We start from the raw sequence: 18,886 nt of genomic DNA on the forward strand, positions 1-18,886 counted from the left end.
AATATGTTGACATCAACAACAACAATATGTCCTAGCAGCAATAATATCCAACAAGAGTAAATAAGGATGTAATCACTATTTGAATAGTATTAGGACTCATTATACAGTTCTCAAAAAATAAAAAAATAAAGGTCCTACACAACTAATAGAGGTAGTGATTGACATAGTAGATTACAAAAATAAGATGCATCTGGCCCTGTGGAGTATATCGAGTACAAGCAACATGTTCTAAACAACATATACATTCCAACTCTGAATTACATCATGACTCAAAAGGAAAAACTACAAACTAAGAGTATGAATCACTACATATTCCTACTCTCACTATACTTATCCATACCCATCCATCCTAGTGAGGGGTCTATGTCTGGCATATCTTCATTCAAGTTGATGAATTCCATATTAACCACTTGCATTCATAAATAATCTGGTACCTTTTGCTTCTCTTTGTTTGTCATGGGTTGTTTACCTCTAGGATTTTTATTCAGCTTCTTCCCATCATTGTATTCCTTCACAAAAGCTTCAGTTACTCTCACAAAGGGTGTTTGCTCCTTACTAGTGCATGACCAAGTGCATCCATGTGATATTTTATATGCGAAGACCCTAGTGGCTCCATATTGGAGATATCTTTCAAACTTGTGCTTGGACAACTTCATGGCTACTATTACTTGCAAAGAAACATTGTGGAAGATGAGTATTCTATGAGACTTAATAAGCATCCTACTCTTGCCTTGAAACTTATCTTAATTTCTAAGAGTCTAAATTTGTCATAAAATCTCACTAGTAAGAAGAAACCATAATAAATTATAATCCTTTTTTATGCCACAAATAGAACCATAAATGATTTCATGATAAGTAACATTGCTATTCTAATCTCATACTTTAAAACCAAATAGATTCCATATTTCTTTAGCAATAAGACAATCAAATAGACTATTTGTAATGTATTCAAATTTCCTATAGATATTACAAATATCATTGCCATGTTGGTTATTCTGAAACAACAGTCTCTATGATAACAACAACCACCTAACTCATTATTTTTGAGCTCAATGTTGCTACCCCATCTCGAGAGCTTAAATATATGCAAACTCAAGAACTAGGTCTTGTGGAGGATGAGACTAGAGCATGCCTTTCTCAAAATTTCATAAGTTGTCCAATTAAAATAATAGAGGTCAATCTCTTGACTAAAGACATTCCAATTTTTTATTTTCCCATCCTTGATAATGTCATTGAAGTAACTAATACCCTTAAGGTTCCACCTCTTAGTCGAATGACCTTAAAGAAGGGCAAGAGGCTTGCCCTTATTAGCAAGGTTCCACCAAATGAACCTTTCTCCAGATAAAGTGTTGCCATCCATAATAATTCCATTATGAGTGATCATGTTTCTAATGTATTCCCAAGCTTTCCAAATAGTTTTAAGGATGTTAGAGCCTAATGGGGTAATAAGGAAATGTCAATTGATTAAATCACTAAAGGGGAGCATCTTGTTGGCAATTGACACTCATTCGGTTGTCTCCGGTGATGTCTGGTGGTTTCTGGTGGATGATTATTGGTTTAGGGTTGTCATTGATGGCAACCCTTCTTGGAGATCCGATTCGATGGTCGTAATTCTTCTAATTTGGAAGTAGGTATTAACCGGTAGACAATTAACCAGTATTTTAGGAAGAACAAAGCGTTTTTGGGTCCGGAAACTTTCTGATGATTGCATTGCATTGAATCATGTTCTTGTTGATTGGGCCGACTTAGACACATCATTTTTCTTTTATTTTGGTGATTTTCATTTATCTTTTTGGATCTGGTTAAGCTGATATGTGACTACACGTTACACCTTCAGGCCGACATGATGTATGACCCATTTTGTGGTTACTGGTATATAAGTTTGGTATGGGTGATCTTTTTGGTGAATGGTGTGATTGGATGAGAGCAAGAGGTGATTGAGAATCCATTTTGGTGTAGTTTCATGTGCACATTCTTGATCCGATAGCTGACTAAGACTGAGTATAGGGAAGAATAGGGCAGAACAGAGAAGGTGATCCAGTTAGTGTTTTTGCACTTAACCGGAACTCATCCAAGTATAGTAGATATTATTTTAAATTTCATACATTGTAATTCATCACTGTAACAGCTTTGTAAGTCAGTGAGACTTCCCTGAGGGTTGTAGCCTTCTAGGTTATTGTAATTGAGCAGTGAGCTCTAGGCAATGTGTCTGAATACCTATGCATTCCTATTTGGTATTATATTTTGCTACTGGCCACAGTGGAATAATATTGTGGGTTCAAATCTTGTCTTGGTTTTTCCCATTTGGTTTTCCACATAAAAATACTAGTGTTATGATCTTGTGGTTGTTTGTTTCATGTTATTGCATTTTAGTCTTAAGTATTTGCTTCCAGTGGTTGAAAGTTAAGTTTGAAAATTTATTAACCGGTAGATTACAGATTCACCCCCCCCTCTCAGTGATCCCTGATTCCAACAATTTTTATCAGAGCCTAGTTCCTCTAAGGAAGCTTAACCGCTTGAGGAAGATACAAGAGTTTGATTCAATGGATTTTGGTTTTCAGAGACAACTCAGTGTGGCACTTGAGGATCTTGATGCAGCTAGAAATGAGATTTGTACCTTGAAGAAGAACATGAATGTTGCTGATGATTTCATTAATGACATGAAGGATCAAGTAAACATATCTAGAGACAAGAGGAAATAAATGATGGACAAGCTGAACAAGAAAGAAGATTAGATCATGGAATACCAGGATAAAGATGATGAAGTTAACAAGCTTGAAAGAGAGAATGTTGCTTTGAAGAATGAGATCCAATCCATTGTGATGAGGATGACTAAGAAAATTGAGGATCGGAAGAAAAATGAAGAAAATATGGTACAATCATTGAAGGAAAGAGCTGATGAATGCTCCAGGATTACCTATGAGAATGATCAGTTGAAGCTTGAGTTGACACAGTCAAGGAATAGTGATCAAGAACTTGAAAGACAGATTCAAAGCTAGCTCAGCAAGGCTTGATGAGATGCTGGAAATTCAAAGACATGGAAAGGACATGAGAGGACTTGGATTTGAGAAAGGTGAGTCCTTTGGATCTGGATAAGGCAATGCAAAACCTAATTAGAAGAAGAGCAAGAATCCTCCAGTAAGACAACCTAATGCTCATAAATTCAATGGTAGATGCTTTACCTACAATAAATTTGGTCATATGGTGAATCAATGCAGAAGTAGGATGAATAATGGGATGAACAACATGAATAATGTTCCTACCTTTATAGGTCAGTGTTTCATATGAAATAATTTTGGTCACAAGTCAAATGTATGTAGAGCAGTAATGAATAACTTTCAGAACAAAATATTCTATGCTTGTGGAATGTTTGGACATATCTCTAATCAATGCAGAACAAGACCAAATCAAATGAACTTCAAACCTATGTAGAATAATGTTGTTTGTCGAGCATGCAACAAAACCGATCACATTGCAAAGTACTGTAGAAGCAAGAACAATGCTCTGGTAGGCAAGAGTAACTCAGATGAGAAAGGAAAAGTGAAAGTAGAAGAGATCAAGGAGAAGCATGAGAAGATGTGGGTTAGAATAGATGAATCCAGAGCTGAAAATGGGTTTGCACCTGATTCCAGTGCATGATCTTCATCCGGTAACTAGGATTGAACCATGAGTGTAGATGATATCTGAAAGTTTCTAAGAAGATTTGGTGATTAGATATGATATTTCATGAAAAATCATGATAACTGGTTGCTGCATTTATTATAGTGGAAAATTAGGATTTCGAAGGATAAAAGTGCATTTTAAAATTTCATTTGTCACAATGCAATCAAGCAAGTAGAGAAAAGAAGAGAGCGAAGCAATTTGGAAATTTCTACGACAATTTCAGTGACTCCAAAGCGAATCACATCGCCCGGTTGAGAAGAAAGGTATTTATCTGTTCAAACTTTTAGTTTTTTGCAAACACTAGCATCTGAAATGGCTTCAACTGCTAGTGTTGCTACCACATTGGTGGTTGAGATTAAGGATAGGGCCCAACCATTTTTCAAGAAACACCCTTTTAAGTCGGTTGAGGACAATCCAGAAGGTGCTTTTTTATCCATGCCCTATGGTGTTCTCCACAACAAAGACATTAGGGCTTACATTCACTGTGATATCGAGGAGCTTGGAAACACAGATATGTTGGATCTTTACAACAAGCATTTAGTTGATGGTTTGGGAAATATGAAACCAGAATACAAGGTGCTTCAAGACAATGGTTTCTCATAGTTTGTGCATTTTCCATTATTCTATGAGGCAGAGTGGATCCGGTACATTCTTAGCTAGGTACGTGATGAGTTTATATGGCTTGATATGCCACACAAAATCACCAAGCAGGTGATCTGAGTCGTAACTGGCCTAGCAAAAATCGGTGATGTGCCTAGTTTGAAGAAAGTATCGAATGACACCATGATAGCCACCACGGGTTCCAACTTTGACAGCAGATCCATGACCATTGATGATATTCTGGAGAACGATGTAAAGTTTGCATCAATGGTAATTGGTTACAAGGTTTACCAATCCGGTAAGTACAACTCTATTTCTGGTACTGCTATTTAATCTACATACCAGATGCTTAAGGATGATAGAAGGTATGAGCTGTGCACTTCCCTCCTTAATGAATTACAAAGCAATTTAAAGAATATCAAGAAAGATAAAAAGAACACATTTAAATATGGCACACTTCTTATTTGCTTGGCTTTGTACTTCCTGAATGAGATACCCAGTATAAAAGGTAAGGTCCAATGGACCTATGACAGACTGGTGGCCATGCAGGTCAAGGAAGGATTATGGGGAGTTGGAGATGCAACAATGAGGATATCTACTCTTTGGGGATATTTCAAAACCTTCCAAGCTGCAATGATGAGCAGGGAGAGGATCCCCAAGGAGGTTGTTGAAAAATATGAGAAAACCATTTGCTTCATGGTCAACAAGGATCACTGTCTAATGGAAGCAGTGGAGCCCCGAATAGTATGGATCATGCCCATGGAGTATGAATTTGACTCCATTACAATTGAGACATATGCCCAACACCTATTGAGTCAACCGGTGGATCTCAAGGAAGGGATATTTTGGACTTTCAAGGAGAAGGATCTTAGTCTGCACATTCAATTCACTGTACTTTCCAAGAAAAGGAAGGTTACAAAGATGGCTGAGGAGGTGGCACTTCAGATGGGTTTCACTCAAGAGGTAGTGAAGAAAGAAAGGGAAAGTCATGCGTAGAAAGACACCAAGTCTACTCCTACTCTCGTAGCCCAACCTGCAAAACATATCCCATCCGAGAAAGGTGTACTAAAGTAGAAGGAGAAGCCTAAAATAACCTATGTTGTAGTCTCTCCGATAGCCTCAGAAACTGAGTCTGAGGAGGAAGCAAAAAAGGTGAAGAAGAAGGGACAATTTGTTAGACTGGTGAGGAAGTTGCAATCTGGTGGAGCCCAACAAAGAAAAAAGGCAAAATTAGATCTTGTTCCTACTGCAAGGCCCAAGAGAGAAAGGAAAGTCAAGACTCAACCTGAGTCTGGTACACAACAAGGTAAATTTGAAATTGTTCCCTCATTGATAGTAGATTGGTTGATTGATGAAATAATAGTTGATGCCAATTTGAAAAATCTTGGAGTATGCTATGATAATTTTGATGAAGGAGATAAGGGAAAGGTTGAAGAAGCAGTTGTATTATATCTACACAATTTTAGTAAAACATTATTTGAATTGGGAAATTCCATTCCAAAAGATTTGTACAGTTTGATTCATGCAAGAAGAATGAATGCAAGTAAGATTGATAGATAGATGAAGGAGAGAGAGCTAGTAAATGTTTGTACTTGTATTACTCATGGTGAAGCAAAGAGGCTAATTGAAGAAGCAAACAAGAAGGAATTTAGAAGTAAAAATAGGCTTAACATATTGATGATTGGAAATGTAGAAGAGGTGAGGAAAGAGACAAAGGAGATATGGAAAAAGATAAGTCAGAATGACCCTTTGTACAAGGATGCATTCAAGCCATCTCATCTGGAAGATAAGCAAGGTTTTTTATGGAAGTCAGAAGGTTGAAACTTGGTTTGAGGATCATTCAGAAGACCAAGGTAATACTACACTTGATGGTGAGATCGATGATGCTCCTCCAGTGGTGGATATCTCTACAACCCCTAAGATCCAATAGGTTGATACTGCACCAAGTGGCAACACCGGTGCAATAGATAAAGGGGATAAGGGAGAAAAGAAGGATGTTGAGACAATAGAGGCTAAGGTTGTTGAGGTTGAAAAAGGCAAAAGTATAGTTGATCCAACAATTGTCACTCCTCTAATAATAAGGACCCTGCTTCAGATTCCCATTAATCTTGATGGTTCTATTGATCTTGGGAAGATGTCTCCTTCTGAGAAGCCTATGCTCGCAGCTGTTGGGCAAGCCCAGGCCAGCCAAGATTTGGTGAAGTCAAAGTCAGAGGATAAAAAGCCAATTTTGATGTCTATAAATGATTTGTAGATGGTGGCTCCTAATGTATAGATAGATTCAAATAACAGCCCCTTCGGTAAAGTGTTACAATTAATTAAAAGTGTAAATGCTAGGTTTGATTCTTTGGAGAAGACGGCTACACAAAAAGTTTTGATAAGTTCAAGGATGTTAGGAAACAAAGATTTTGGAAAATTATTAAACATGATAAAGTGAGATTAAATAAGAGACTGCACATTATTTTTGACACATTGTTAGAAGCCAATAAATTGTGCAAATCCTTCCTAATTTTGCCTAAGTTCACTGTAGATATTGATAAGAAGATAGGTGTTTTCCAGGGAAAGCTTGTTGGCATTTCTCAGTCCTTTGATCCAAATGTAACATTAACCAGAAGTGTTGAAGGGCAGATTATAGCCTTAAATGATCAGATCTCAAGCCTTCAAGTGGATAACGAGAAAATTTTGAGAAAAGTAGGTGAACTTTGGAGCCTGATTGCCACCTGGTTGGACACTATATTAAGTTATAAGGTGGATTGTATGAAGGAGATGGCCCAGCCTGTATCATCTGATCCGAGAGAGTTAGAAATTAATGCCACTATATTTAGTGCATTCATCACAATTTTGGACAGCTTGAAGAGTGGGTGGGATACTCACCTAGGATTTTTGAAGACTGCTTATGTGGACCTCTTCAAGTGTTTGTAAAGTGTTTTTCATCTATATATAAATTTTGGACAGCACCCCATCTTTGGCATTGCTATCAAAGAGGGAGAGGAACGGTGAAAAATGTACAGTATTGAAAGTGGAATTCTTTGTCTAAGGGGGAGCCTTAGAAATTCTTTTGATTCATTTGAACTAGTGTATAGTGCTCAACACTTAGTCATTTTTCACGAGTGTTTCCATCAATGCCAAAGGAGCATCTTGTTGGAAATTGACACTCATCCGGTGGCTTCTGGTAATTTCTAGTGGTTTTTGATGGATGATTATTGGTTTAGGGTTGTCATTCATGGAAAATCTTCTTGGAGATCTGATTCGGTGGTCGTAATTATTCTTATCTGGAAGTAGGTGTTAACCGATAGTCGATTAACCAGTATTTCAGGAAGAATAGAGCATTTTTTGGTCTGGAAGCTTTCCGGTGATTGCGGTACATTGAATCGTGTTCTTGTTGACTGGGTTGACTTAGACACATCATTTTGCTATTGTTTTGGTGAATCACATTTATCTTTTGGATCCGGTCAAGCCGACAAGTGACTACATGTTACACCTTCAGGCCGGCATGACCTATGACCTATTTTATGGTTACCAGTATATAAGTTTGGTATGGGTGATCTTTTTGGTGAATGGTGCGATTGGATGTGAGTGAGAGGTGATTGAGAATCCATTTTGGCACAATTTCACATGCACATTCTTAATCAGGTAGCTTACTGAGACCAAGTACAGGGCAGAACAAAGCAAAACAGAGAAGGTGATCCAGCCAGTGTTTTTGCACTTAACTGGAACTCATCCAAGCATAGTAGATGTTATTTAAGAGTTCATACATTGTAATTCATCACCGTAATAGCTTTAAAAGTTAGTGAGACTTCCCTAAGGGTTGTAGTCTTCCAGGTTATTGTAATTGAGCAGTGAGCTCTAAGAAGTGTGCCTGAATACCTGTGCATTCCCATTTTGTAATATTGTTTTTCTATTGGCCATAGTGGAATAATATTATGTGTTCAAATCACACCGTGGTTTTTCCCATTTGGGTTTCCACATAAAAAATACTGGTGTTATGATCTTGTGGTTGTTTGTTTCATGTTACTGCATTTCAGTCTTAAGTATTTGCTTCTGGTGGTTGAAAGTTAAGTTTGAAAATTTATTAACCGATAGATCACTGATTCACCCCCCCTCTCAGTGATCCCCGATTTCAAGACATCTTCCATGATTTATCCCGCTTTAGGATAGCAATCCTAATGTTGTTTCTGATAGGAACCTTCTAAGATTCATTGTCATCCAAGGCTTTTAATATCCATTTATAGCAAGGGATACTTCTTGAAGATTGAGATCTTTAAGTCCCAAGCCACCCAAATTCTTCCCTAAATAGCACCATTTCCATTTGATTGAGTGCATCCTATTATTCCCTTTACCATTAAATCAGAGTAATTTCTTTATATATTTTTAAATATGTCCTTCATATGATAACTACTAAAGATCCACACAAAAGTATAATGCAAGTTGTAAGATGAGAGAATTCTCAGGCATACTTGCATTCTACTTGCCAAAGAGAGATAATACTTATTCTATTTACCAATTTTATGATTAATCTCCCCTTTGATCCATAACCATGTGTCTTTCAAGCAAGGATTGACTAAAAATGGTATACTAAGGTATCTGACATGTTTTCTAGGTTGCGACCCAAAGAAAATTACGCTTGTTGAGCCAAAGTGGGGGTGTGTCTTCCCATCCTAAAATAATAGATTTAGAGGAAGATATTTTGACACTAGAGGCCTCATAGAACAAGTCCAATTTTTTAAGCAAGAAATCCAAATTTTCCTCCTTAAGTTCCAACAAGATGGTAGTATCTTTTGCAAACTAAATATTAAGGAGATCATCCTATCTAAGAATAACCCTTGTAGAAAAGTAGGAATCTCTAAGAAGGTAAAAAATGACATCAAAGACAATCACAAACAATTCAGGAGCAAGGAAGCAACCTTGTCTAATACACATCTCAAGAATAAAACTATCAGTGAATGATCCATTTACCTCTACTTGGGAAAAGGCGTATTTCATTAGAACATGTACCATATACAAAAACTCTATTAGAAATCCAAAACCTTCAAGCATCGTGATCAAAAAACTCAATCCACTCTATCATACGCTTTCTCAAATTAAATCAAGAATATAACCACATTCTAATTAGGGATCTTAGACCGGTTCATGGCTTCCTAACTAGTTAATAGATTATCTAGAATGTATCTTCCTTCAAGATAAATCTATTTTGGGTTTTTCTAACAAATTTAAAGAGAATATTCACAAGCTTGAGAGCAACAGTTTTAGCTAGAATCTTGTAAGAGACATTCACTAATGTTATTGGTCTCCATTTCTTTATAAGGGATTTATCACCATCTTTGGGGAGAAGTTTTAATGACACCATTGTTGATGTTTCTTCCTAGAGAATCATTACTAATAGCTTCCTTGTATACTTGGAGAAGATATTTGCTTATCCAAACCTTATTTTATTTGTAAAATTCAACTGGGAGCCCATCCAAACCCAAAGATTTATCATTTTTAAGAGTGTTAATGGCTTTATGGACTCCTCAAGGGTAATTTCCTACTTTATAAGTTTGGATTATTCTTCTAATATTCTCTTAGAGATAAGCCTTCTACATATATCTCTGGTCATATATATGTGGTTTCTTGGCTTGTAGAGGAATTCCCCTCAAAAGTGAACCACTTTTTATAGTACAAGAGGAAAGCTTCCTTGATCTCTTCATGGTCATGAATGACTCTTCCCTCTTCCCATACTTTATCAATTATATCCTTGAACTCCTTCCACCTAAGTAATTTGAAGAAGAAATGTGTTCATCACCCTATTGCAGCCAATTCATTCTAGTCCTGGCCCTCAAACCCTAGATCTTTTTGGCCTAGACTTTCCTCAATGAGTCTCTAATGAAAGTTAGGGAGTCAAAAATATTAGGTTTGGTTGGGTCAAGTTGGAGATAGACCTCATTTTTTAGAATATTATCATTTAGCTCCTCTTCCAACCTTCTACTATCTTTTGCCTTTTTCCTACCCATAATTTGTAATAAAGTCTTCCAACTGCTAATATTCAGATTTCATTTATCAATAGCAGATAGGATGTTACTATCCCACTTGTTAATTTTCCTTATCATATATATTACACACATTGTCTTTATCATTAAGATGGACAAGGTTGAGAAAGAAGTTATCCTTTCTCATAGAGGACTTGCTAATAGAGTTATTCATTGTGGTCTCAACCTTGATATGATGGTGGTCCTAGAGAGTGTAGTAGAGCACTCTAATAGTGTTGCCATTATTATCTCGGTTGAAGGAGAAGTGATCTTTATTAGCATACATTTTGTCTAGTCTATAGTATATCCTCTTCCTACCTTATTGGTAGCTACACCTTATATACCATATGGTGTTGTGATCTTGTTTTCTATCCCCCAGAGGGTCAAATAATCTTAGTTTCTCTTTCATTATAGACCAAAATAACTTTTTACTACTCTTCCATTCAAGATTCATCCCTACCAATTTATCTTCTTGTTGTTCAATCATATTGAAATCACCACCTGTAATTTAAGGTGCATCAACAAGGTTGTATATGAATAATAATGATGAACAACAAATACCCCAACTGGTACTGAGATGGGGGGTGAATCAGTACAGATAAAAACTCTCCCAACAACTTATCATCCTAAAGCAATACCAACTAGTTATCACCATTACTGAACTTAACCATGGCAATACTGGTTAAACACAGTAAGACACCAGACAACATAAACTGATAAGTTTGAGCACTTCAAATACGATCAATACTTGACATCAATTTCACCCATAAACATATGCATGTGGTATACTTGTAATTCCATAACCTATTAACTCTGCATGCATAATCTTTCAACCAAATACTTCATAAACATCACATGAAAAATGCATAACACATAACACACAAATTTTTCACGTGGAAACCCAAATGGGAAAAACCACGGTGGGAATGAATACCCACAAGCTTGTTTTGAACTCTTTTGAAGCTCGCCCTGTTAGGAGCCTAGTCTGGTTAAAGAATTTACAATAAGGTTTTGCTAGGAACCGATCCTGTTAGAGATCACTCGGTTAAGGGATGCCTATATACCCTGTTAAAGGTTGAAACCCTGTTAAAGGTAACCTCGCTAAAGGATTTGAAGAGCTCAATGATCTTGAGTCACCTGGTTACATGTTTTACAATAAGCCTGTTAAAGCTACCCGGTAAAGGGATTTTCCAACTATTGAAATGGTTAGAAGACAACAGGTAAAACTTCTGATCTGATAACAACACTACATGCCAAGGAAGGTCCTTTTCATATCCTCTACTTTGCAATCACACTCTGTAGTTTTCCTCTTACCGGTCTGGCAAGTATCAAGTATCTCATCACTTGGATACACACACACACAACATTTGCCAACAACTTTACAATAACCAACATCATCGACCTTATAGACAACAGATAGGTCAGTAGCATAAACCCTAAACCCTAAGCATCTTAGGTTTACAACACAGGTGGTCCAATCCTAATCGTCCAAACACATTGCATAGAGTATTACAATTTCAAACAAATCATAAGACAATCTGCATCATTCATTCTTCACCGCACATGGGAATCAATAACCCATCATGATCTCTTCTCATTCCACTAAGAAGAATGATCATTCCCGAGGTAGACTTCAAATGCGGTCGATCTCCTCATACCTCAATCCTTTATGCGTACGAGGCTGATGTGGCACCTCGATCTCATTCAAATCTCTTAGCTAACTCATCACAGAGTATCATCGGTTGCATCGCACAAGCTGGATTGCCAAACTGATAACCATAGAGTTGAGACTATCAACCAGTAGTCACACTTAGTGAAACCCTGACACTGGTTCACTACATCTCTTCAATCTGCATACCAGTTCACTTACATTTATTGACATCAATGACAACATACTGGTTCATCAAATGCTATCATATCCAACAACCCCCCCCATATGCCAACAATATCCAACAGTATAATCATTTCTATAATTGAATTGTTACTCTATAGTCATTTGGAGCACACAAAGAACATAGACCAAACATGGAATCTTTACTCCTAATAAGGACCCATGCTACTCTATTGTAGGAGGAAGAGCCACTATCAGAGACATAGTTTGTCCATTTATTGGCCAATAAGATGAAAACTCCCTGTTTTCCCTTATTGTGTGTAGTGGAGAATTAAACAACATCTTTGCATATGCATTACAAGTTCACATACAAAGTTTAATTAGTAGCTTTAACCTCTTGTAAGAAAGCAAAATCCTTGTTCTTATGTTGGTTTAGGAACCTCCTGGCCACATATTTCATATTCAAGGATTCAAGTCCCCTTACATTGAAAGAAATATAGTTTAACTTCATGAGTAAACTTAATTAGGGGTGTCCATTGAATCCCTAAAGCTATCAAAGTATTTAGGCAATTTATGTTTAGTGTCCTTTTTCTTGGGAAGAGGAGATGCAATACTTTTGGGTCTTCATGTTTTCTTCTGCTTGACAACAAAAATTTGACCATATCTCATAGGGATAATTTTATCTAAAGCATCATTCTTAGGAGACTTGGAAGTCTTATTTGTAGGTGTTTTCTCCTTCATAGTGATTAAACCACTAGCCTTCTCCTCTATTACCTAACCAATCTCTTCATAATGTGATTCCCCCATATCTATGGTGGTGTTCCTATGAATTATTGTTCGGTGTGGAGCTTGATTAGTCTCCAAGTGGGAGATTGTTGAAATGTGGCAACTAATTAGAAAAGTACTGTACACTCAGCACGTATCCTCACCAGGGTCTGGGGCTGGGTCGGGCCTTGGGTGGGGGTTCGGGGGCGGGAGCCCCCGAGAAAATTTTTTTTGGGGGTATTTTTTGTGTTGATGAAAACCAACATTGTAATAAAACCCTAAAAAGGCCGACTTTGATTGTTGCCCTAAAAATGCATGTTATAAGTGGTTGGGATGCTTAAGGCATTGTAAGGTTGATGTACTATTTTTGCTAGGGAATAAGAAAGATTGGACGACTGTGTATGGTGGACGTAACCCATTCTGGGTGAACCATGTTAAATCTCTGTGTTATCTGTGTCCTGTTTTATTCCTTTATCTTTTGTATTTAAATTTGCATATAATTGTTAGTTCATATTTTCTTCGGATCTACTTGAAACCCTAACAATTATTTCATACAAAACTAGAGCTAAGTCAAGGGAACCATCTAAAACCCCATAACTCATAATGGAATCAATATTAAAAACATTGATTTTGAATATACCATTGTTACCTCCTTCTGAAGAGGAGTCAATAGAATTAGATACTTATGGTCTATAGTTTTAGATTGTGTTAGTAGGAGACATAGCATTAAGGGTTTTCATAGGAGGGGTGGTTAGAGTCTCATCAAGAGAAGGAGAAGGAGTAGGCTCTTAATTGGAAGTATCCAATTTAGTGAAATCATAGATACATTAGTATAAGTATAAGTATCATCCTTTGAGGGAGGATTGAATATATTGAAGTTGTTAGAAATTTTTAGAGCAGTGACCTTTTCTTTGAGGTTTACCGACCTATTTGACCTATGAAGGCCCTTAGGGCTATGGATCTTACTCTCAATTTTCCTAACAATAGACTCCTCAAGAGAACAAATTTCCTTATGATAATCCTTATCCCTAGAATCCTACAGGTGAGAGTTAACAATCATCTGAGAAGAAGAGTGAGAAGGCAACTCATCCTCATAGGGTTGAAGTGGCTAAGTCACTTTCTACCTATTAGCTATATTTTTCCTTATCTTCTCTATGACAAGTTGATCATTCTTCTTTCTAATTTTTCTCTACTTTTCCTAGAGATTAGATTCCATATGACCATAATTGTCTTTGGAAGCCTCCCTAATTTGGGACAATGAGACCAAAATAACAAAATATGAGGGAGGGTCAACATTAAAATTCCCAATCTCAACTTATCCAACAAGAGTAGGTAGTGTTTGTGTTGAATTTGAACTACTTATTATTGTAAATCCTAACAAGATTCAATCACAAAAACCCTAGATTTATAATGAAATCCAACACAACATCAATGAAGAACCATAAAATATATAAAATCAAGAAATAAACCAAATGATACCATTCATAAATTCAATGGGTTTGATCTTCATTATTCTCCTATCTCCACTGATATTGCTTTTGATATGTTTCTCTTAGATTTGTATGCTTGCATAAGAGTTCAATGGTGAACGAATATGGTTGTGATGATGTAGCTTGATTGCAAAGATGATGTAGGCTCACATTTTGGCCCATGTCCAATGAAAATGTAGCAGGGGTGACATTGTTATTGGGGTTAAGCAATTCACTGGGAGTGGGATTAGCAGGTTGCTTACATCAAGTGATGATAAGATAATTTATGTAGATATGGCCTTCACGGTGGCAAAGGAAGCATGTGTTTAAGCCTCCCATAATATCAATATCGTAAGAAAAGGATTCACCTTCAATAGGGACCTCAATTATTTTGAGGAGTTCAATGTTGGGGTTAATTGAAATAAGAACCCTCACGTTCATGTGGGGTAGAGTCAACTAGGAAACATATATTCTTCTTACTTTACCAATCAATTCGAACATTTGTAGAATTAGGTTCCAGAGCAAATGGGATATATTTTTAATAGTGATCCATCAATGGCACAAAAGTGCTAATATTTTTTCATTCATAGCATCAGGCAACCATTTAAAAGCCCAAAAAGTAGACCAATATTGTTTATTAACAATAGCCTTTTACTAACTTGCATCTTTAAAGAAAATGAGGAAAAGACCCTTCTAAATCATTCTACAGAAAGAGAAACAAAACCTCAATTTTTTAATCCAAACATTTTTTAACCATCCATCAAAAAAATTATAAGTTGGCATATTTGATGGGGCAAGGCCATTGTTGTCACTATACTCACATCATTTCACTTATAATTATTGAATCGGGTATTTCTAAAGTATGTGATAAGGGTTTTTTTTGGTTGGGGGGTTTTCCTTAAAGCATTGTAATTATTTCTTGGTCAAGCTCTGTTAGGAGCTATTAGTTTTAAACTCTCGCCATAAAAATCCTAATGGTCTCTACTTCCTATATTCCATAATTTCTACTAAACCAATAGTTATATTCTAAAAATCTCCTAATTGCTCAGCTCAGACCAAACATGACTTCATATGAACAGTTCATGGAATCACTTATCCTAGAAAATTGTGCAAATGAATTCAAAATTAATTTCTATTGTGATAAAAATAAACTTCTAATTCTACTTTGCAATAAATCAACCAATATTATTCTTGCATAAAATAAATAAACACATTTAATCTAAGAAGACGCACACCTCAAAAAGTAAATTGATTCCATGAGTGAGCACAATAAAGCTTGTCTAATCTTTACTTATGCAACTTACTCTAATTCTTACTCACAACATAACTATGTAAATAATTCTAAAGTTGAATCTATTCTAACAACAATAATTAATCTAAACATGAAATAAAGAATAATTTTGTTACCTTGAGATCATGAAAACATAGAAACAATTAAGCTATGAATCTTTGAGAGCACTGAACTAAAATATTAAAATCAATGTGCATGCAAAAGGAAATAGTAAACTAAACAAGGTCACCTTGCTTTAAAAGAGTGGGCCCACCTCTACCTCTGAAGGGACTTAGAACATTGAAACTAGATCAACTTCTTCAAACTTGCATTCAAAAGGGCCCCCAAAGGAGAGTACAACAAAATATCTACTACAAACACAAAAAAATAATTGTGAAGAACAATAGAATATCCGATTAAAAATGACTTACTTCTAATATTGCTACAACAATGGGTAAATATACCCTTATTTGAAATTCAAGTACAAAGAGCGCCAATTTAGATGACTAGATGGCAATTACAAACAAAAGGCTTATCTAGCTAGATATTCTACTCAATATCTTTCACTGCACAACAGTAGAACTGGAAGTTCCACACATGAACTTTATTCATATTTCAAAATAGATCCACGATAAATTTGATAAGCGACTCGAAGCATTTTGGAGCAATTAGGAACTCCACATGGAAAAAAGAAATACAAAAACTTGCCACATCATGTAATGGTTGTCTTATTAAATTTGGAAGAGATTCACTTGAAAGAAGATATGCACAACATCTCATAAAATCATATTTAAACTACACTAATTATTAATTTGATCCATATAAAGAAAATATTTATATCAAAATACCATTTCTAATTAAATTCCTAACTAGCTATATAAAACATAAAAGCGATAATATATGAGTCTTTAGTTTATCATCATTCATGCTAATTATCAAAATATTATGAGTTTATAAGCACAAAATATAATTAATATAACAACAAAACTGAAGACTTGTTAATCTTATTAACATCCATGATTGCTAGAAAAATTGCAATGTTCTTTAATCTAATTTTTTCTTTAGCAATAACATTAATCATATCATTATTAAGAATGATGGTAAGTTTTGAGACAGAGCTATTAGGATGCATACCTCTTCCTCCATATGGGTTACCATTACCTTCTATCACAACAACAAATTTTTCTTTGAATTTTGTATATTTTGAAACCTTTATAGGGATTTCTATTTGAACGACTTATTAACAACCACACTTGGATTAGATTGAATATTAAAATCAACATATGGGTTACCATCCATGGTGAGAGAAGTAACCTGAGGGATCAAGTCACATTAATGTCCCATTGCCTTGTGTTGGCCATTTGGTGGAATTCATTATGTGTTGCATTGATGTTTTGTCATTGATGTCAATATTAGTTGTTTGGATGCTTTACCGGCACCCTTCTGGTCCCGATAGGTTAAGTGGTTTCTAGTTAACTTGGATCCGATATGATCCGTCAAGCTCTGGTATAGCTTGGTGATGGAATTGGCTTGTTCATGATACTTGTACTCATATTTGGTCAGTTCATTTTGGTTTGGTGATTGGATGCTATCCTGCTTGCTTAGAAGATTGGTTTCTGGTTCCGGCGAGGGTTTCACTGACATAGCTTTTGATGGAGACCTTTGATTAATTGCATAAGTGGTGTTGGTGCAACTTTTGATGGAGTTTCAAGATGTTGTTGGTGATCATTTTCAAGACTTGGCGGATGGAGATCATTGTTGAAGCGTGTGAACCTATACATGGTCCCGGTTGATCTAGGTTATGGACCGAATTCAATGTAATGTGTGGATAGGATCTATTGATGTATTTTTGGGATGTCTTATGTGTTGATATTACTTGTTTGGTCTAAGGCTGACATGGTTTGTAATTATGTAATCGGTTTATTGTTTGGTGGCCAACCTGATTGTTTATGGTCTAGGGTTTTGTATAAATAAATGTAAGATCTCAATGTAGATCATCATGGTTAATGCAATAGGTCATGGTCAAGGAATGTAATGTGTGAATAAATGTAATATCATTCAAACAAAGGAGTTGGTCGATCATTGGAGATCGAATTGGGTTCATGTAAGAGGATTTAGTCCTCTGGTATTGAGATTAACTGGAACTACACTCTGGCATAGGAGATGCTATCTTTTGGAGTTCAACACTTCTTTGGATTTTTGTCTAGATTTATATGTAGTCAGTGAGGCTCCTTTTGTGATGAGAAGTGCGCTCTAGGAAGTTGGCCTCCCTGCAAGTACAGGCCCCTTTATTGCAATTCACATACTTACTGTAGAAGTACTATTTGACTGTGGGTAGGCTTCCCACCATGGTTTTTCCCTTTACCAGGTTTTCCACATACAAATCTTGGTGATATGTGGATGGCTTTTATTCTGTGATTATTGTTTATGCTTAATTGGATTAACTGCTATTCTAGTATTGATGTTTTGGGTGACAATTGATTCACCCCCCTCTCACTTGTCTTCTAGTTATCTAAACTATCTAACACCTTGAACATGTAGGATGCTAACCATACTCAACAATGCACTAAATTAAATGTGGATAATACATAATCAAGCAAGAAGAGGGGGCTTACCTGGGTGGATACTTGATACCTCCTCAACAAGGTAGATTTGAATGCTCAATTAGGGTTTCACCTAGAGCGCATTGTCAATCATCCAAAGCCACTAATATTTGCCCTTTATTCGGTGTAGTACACTTGTCAAAGATTATCTTTTTTAATCACTAAACTAATTGCACTTTTCATTTCTAAAGGGTAAATGAACTTTTTTGCTATGTTTGTGTAAGTTATTTGTTGTGTATGCTTCATGTAAGCTTGAAGATCAAAAACACCCTCTATTTTACTTATTTGTTAAGTTTTATCCAAGGTTTGTATAGCTTGTGTATGTTCTCCCCTTGCACTTCATGCAAGCCTAGGGATAAAAATTATTAGCACCAATATTTCCCTTTAGGAAGTATCCTTGGTGATTTAACATCACCCCAAGGGATGACCTCAACACATTTTTGGGTAGTACATAAAAAGGGGAAGAGTGAAATGTCTACGTCAAGAGTGATCTAAATCAGAATTTTTGGCTAAGCCCCAAGATCCTTAAGACTATGTACTGAAGAGAATATGAGATACCCTCTTAGCCTCATGCATATATATAAACCCTCAATTCATATATTCCCCTAGACACTTGTATTTGAAAATACTAAGACCTTTGATCATCTTTCTAGTTTGGTACAACATTTGTATCAAGCCTA

This window comes from Cryptomeria japonica, chromosome 3 (assembly GCF_030272615.1).
Source record: "Cryptomeria japonica chromosome 3, Sugi_1.0, whole genome shotgun sequence".
In the NCBI taxonomy this organism is placed as follows: domain Eukaryota; kingdom Viridiplantae; phylum Streptophyta; class Pinopsida; order Cupressales; family Cupressaceae; genus Cryptomeria; species Cryptomeria japonica.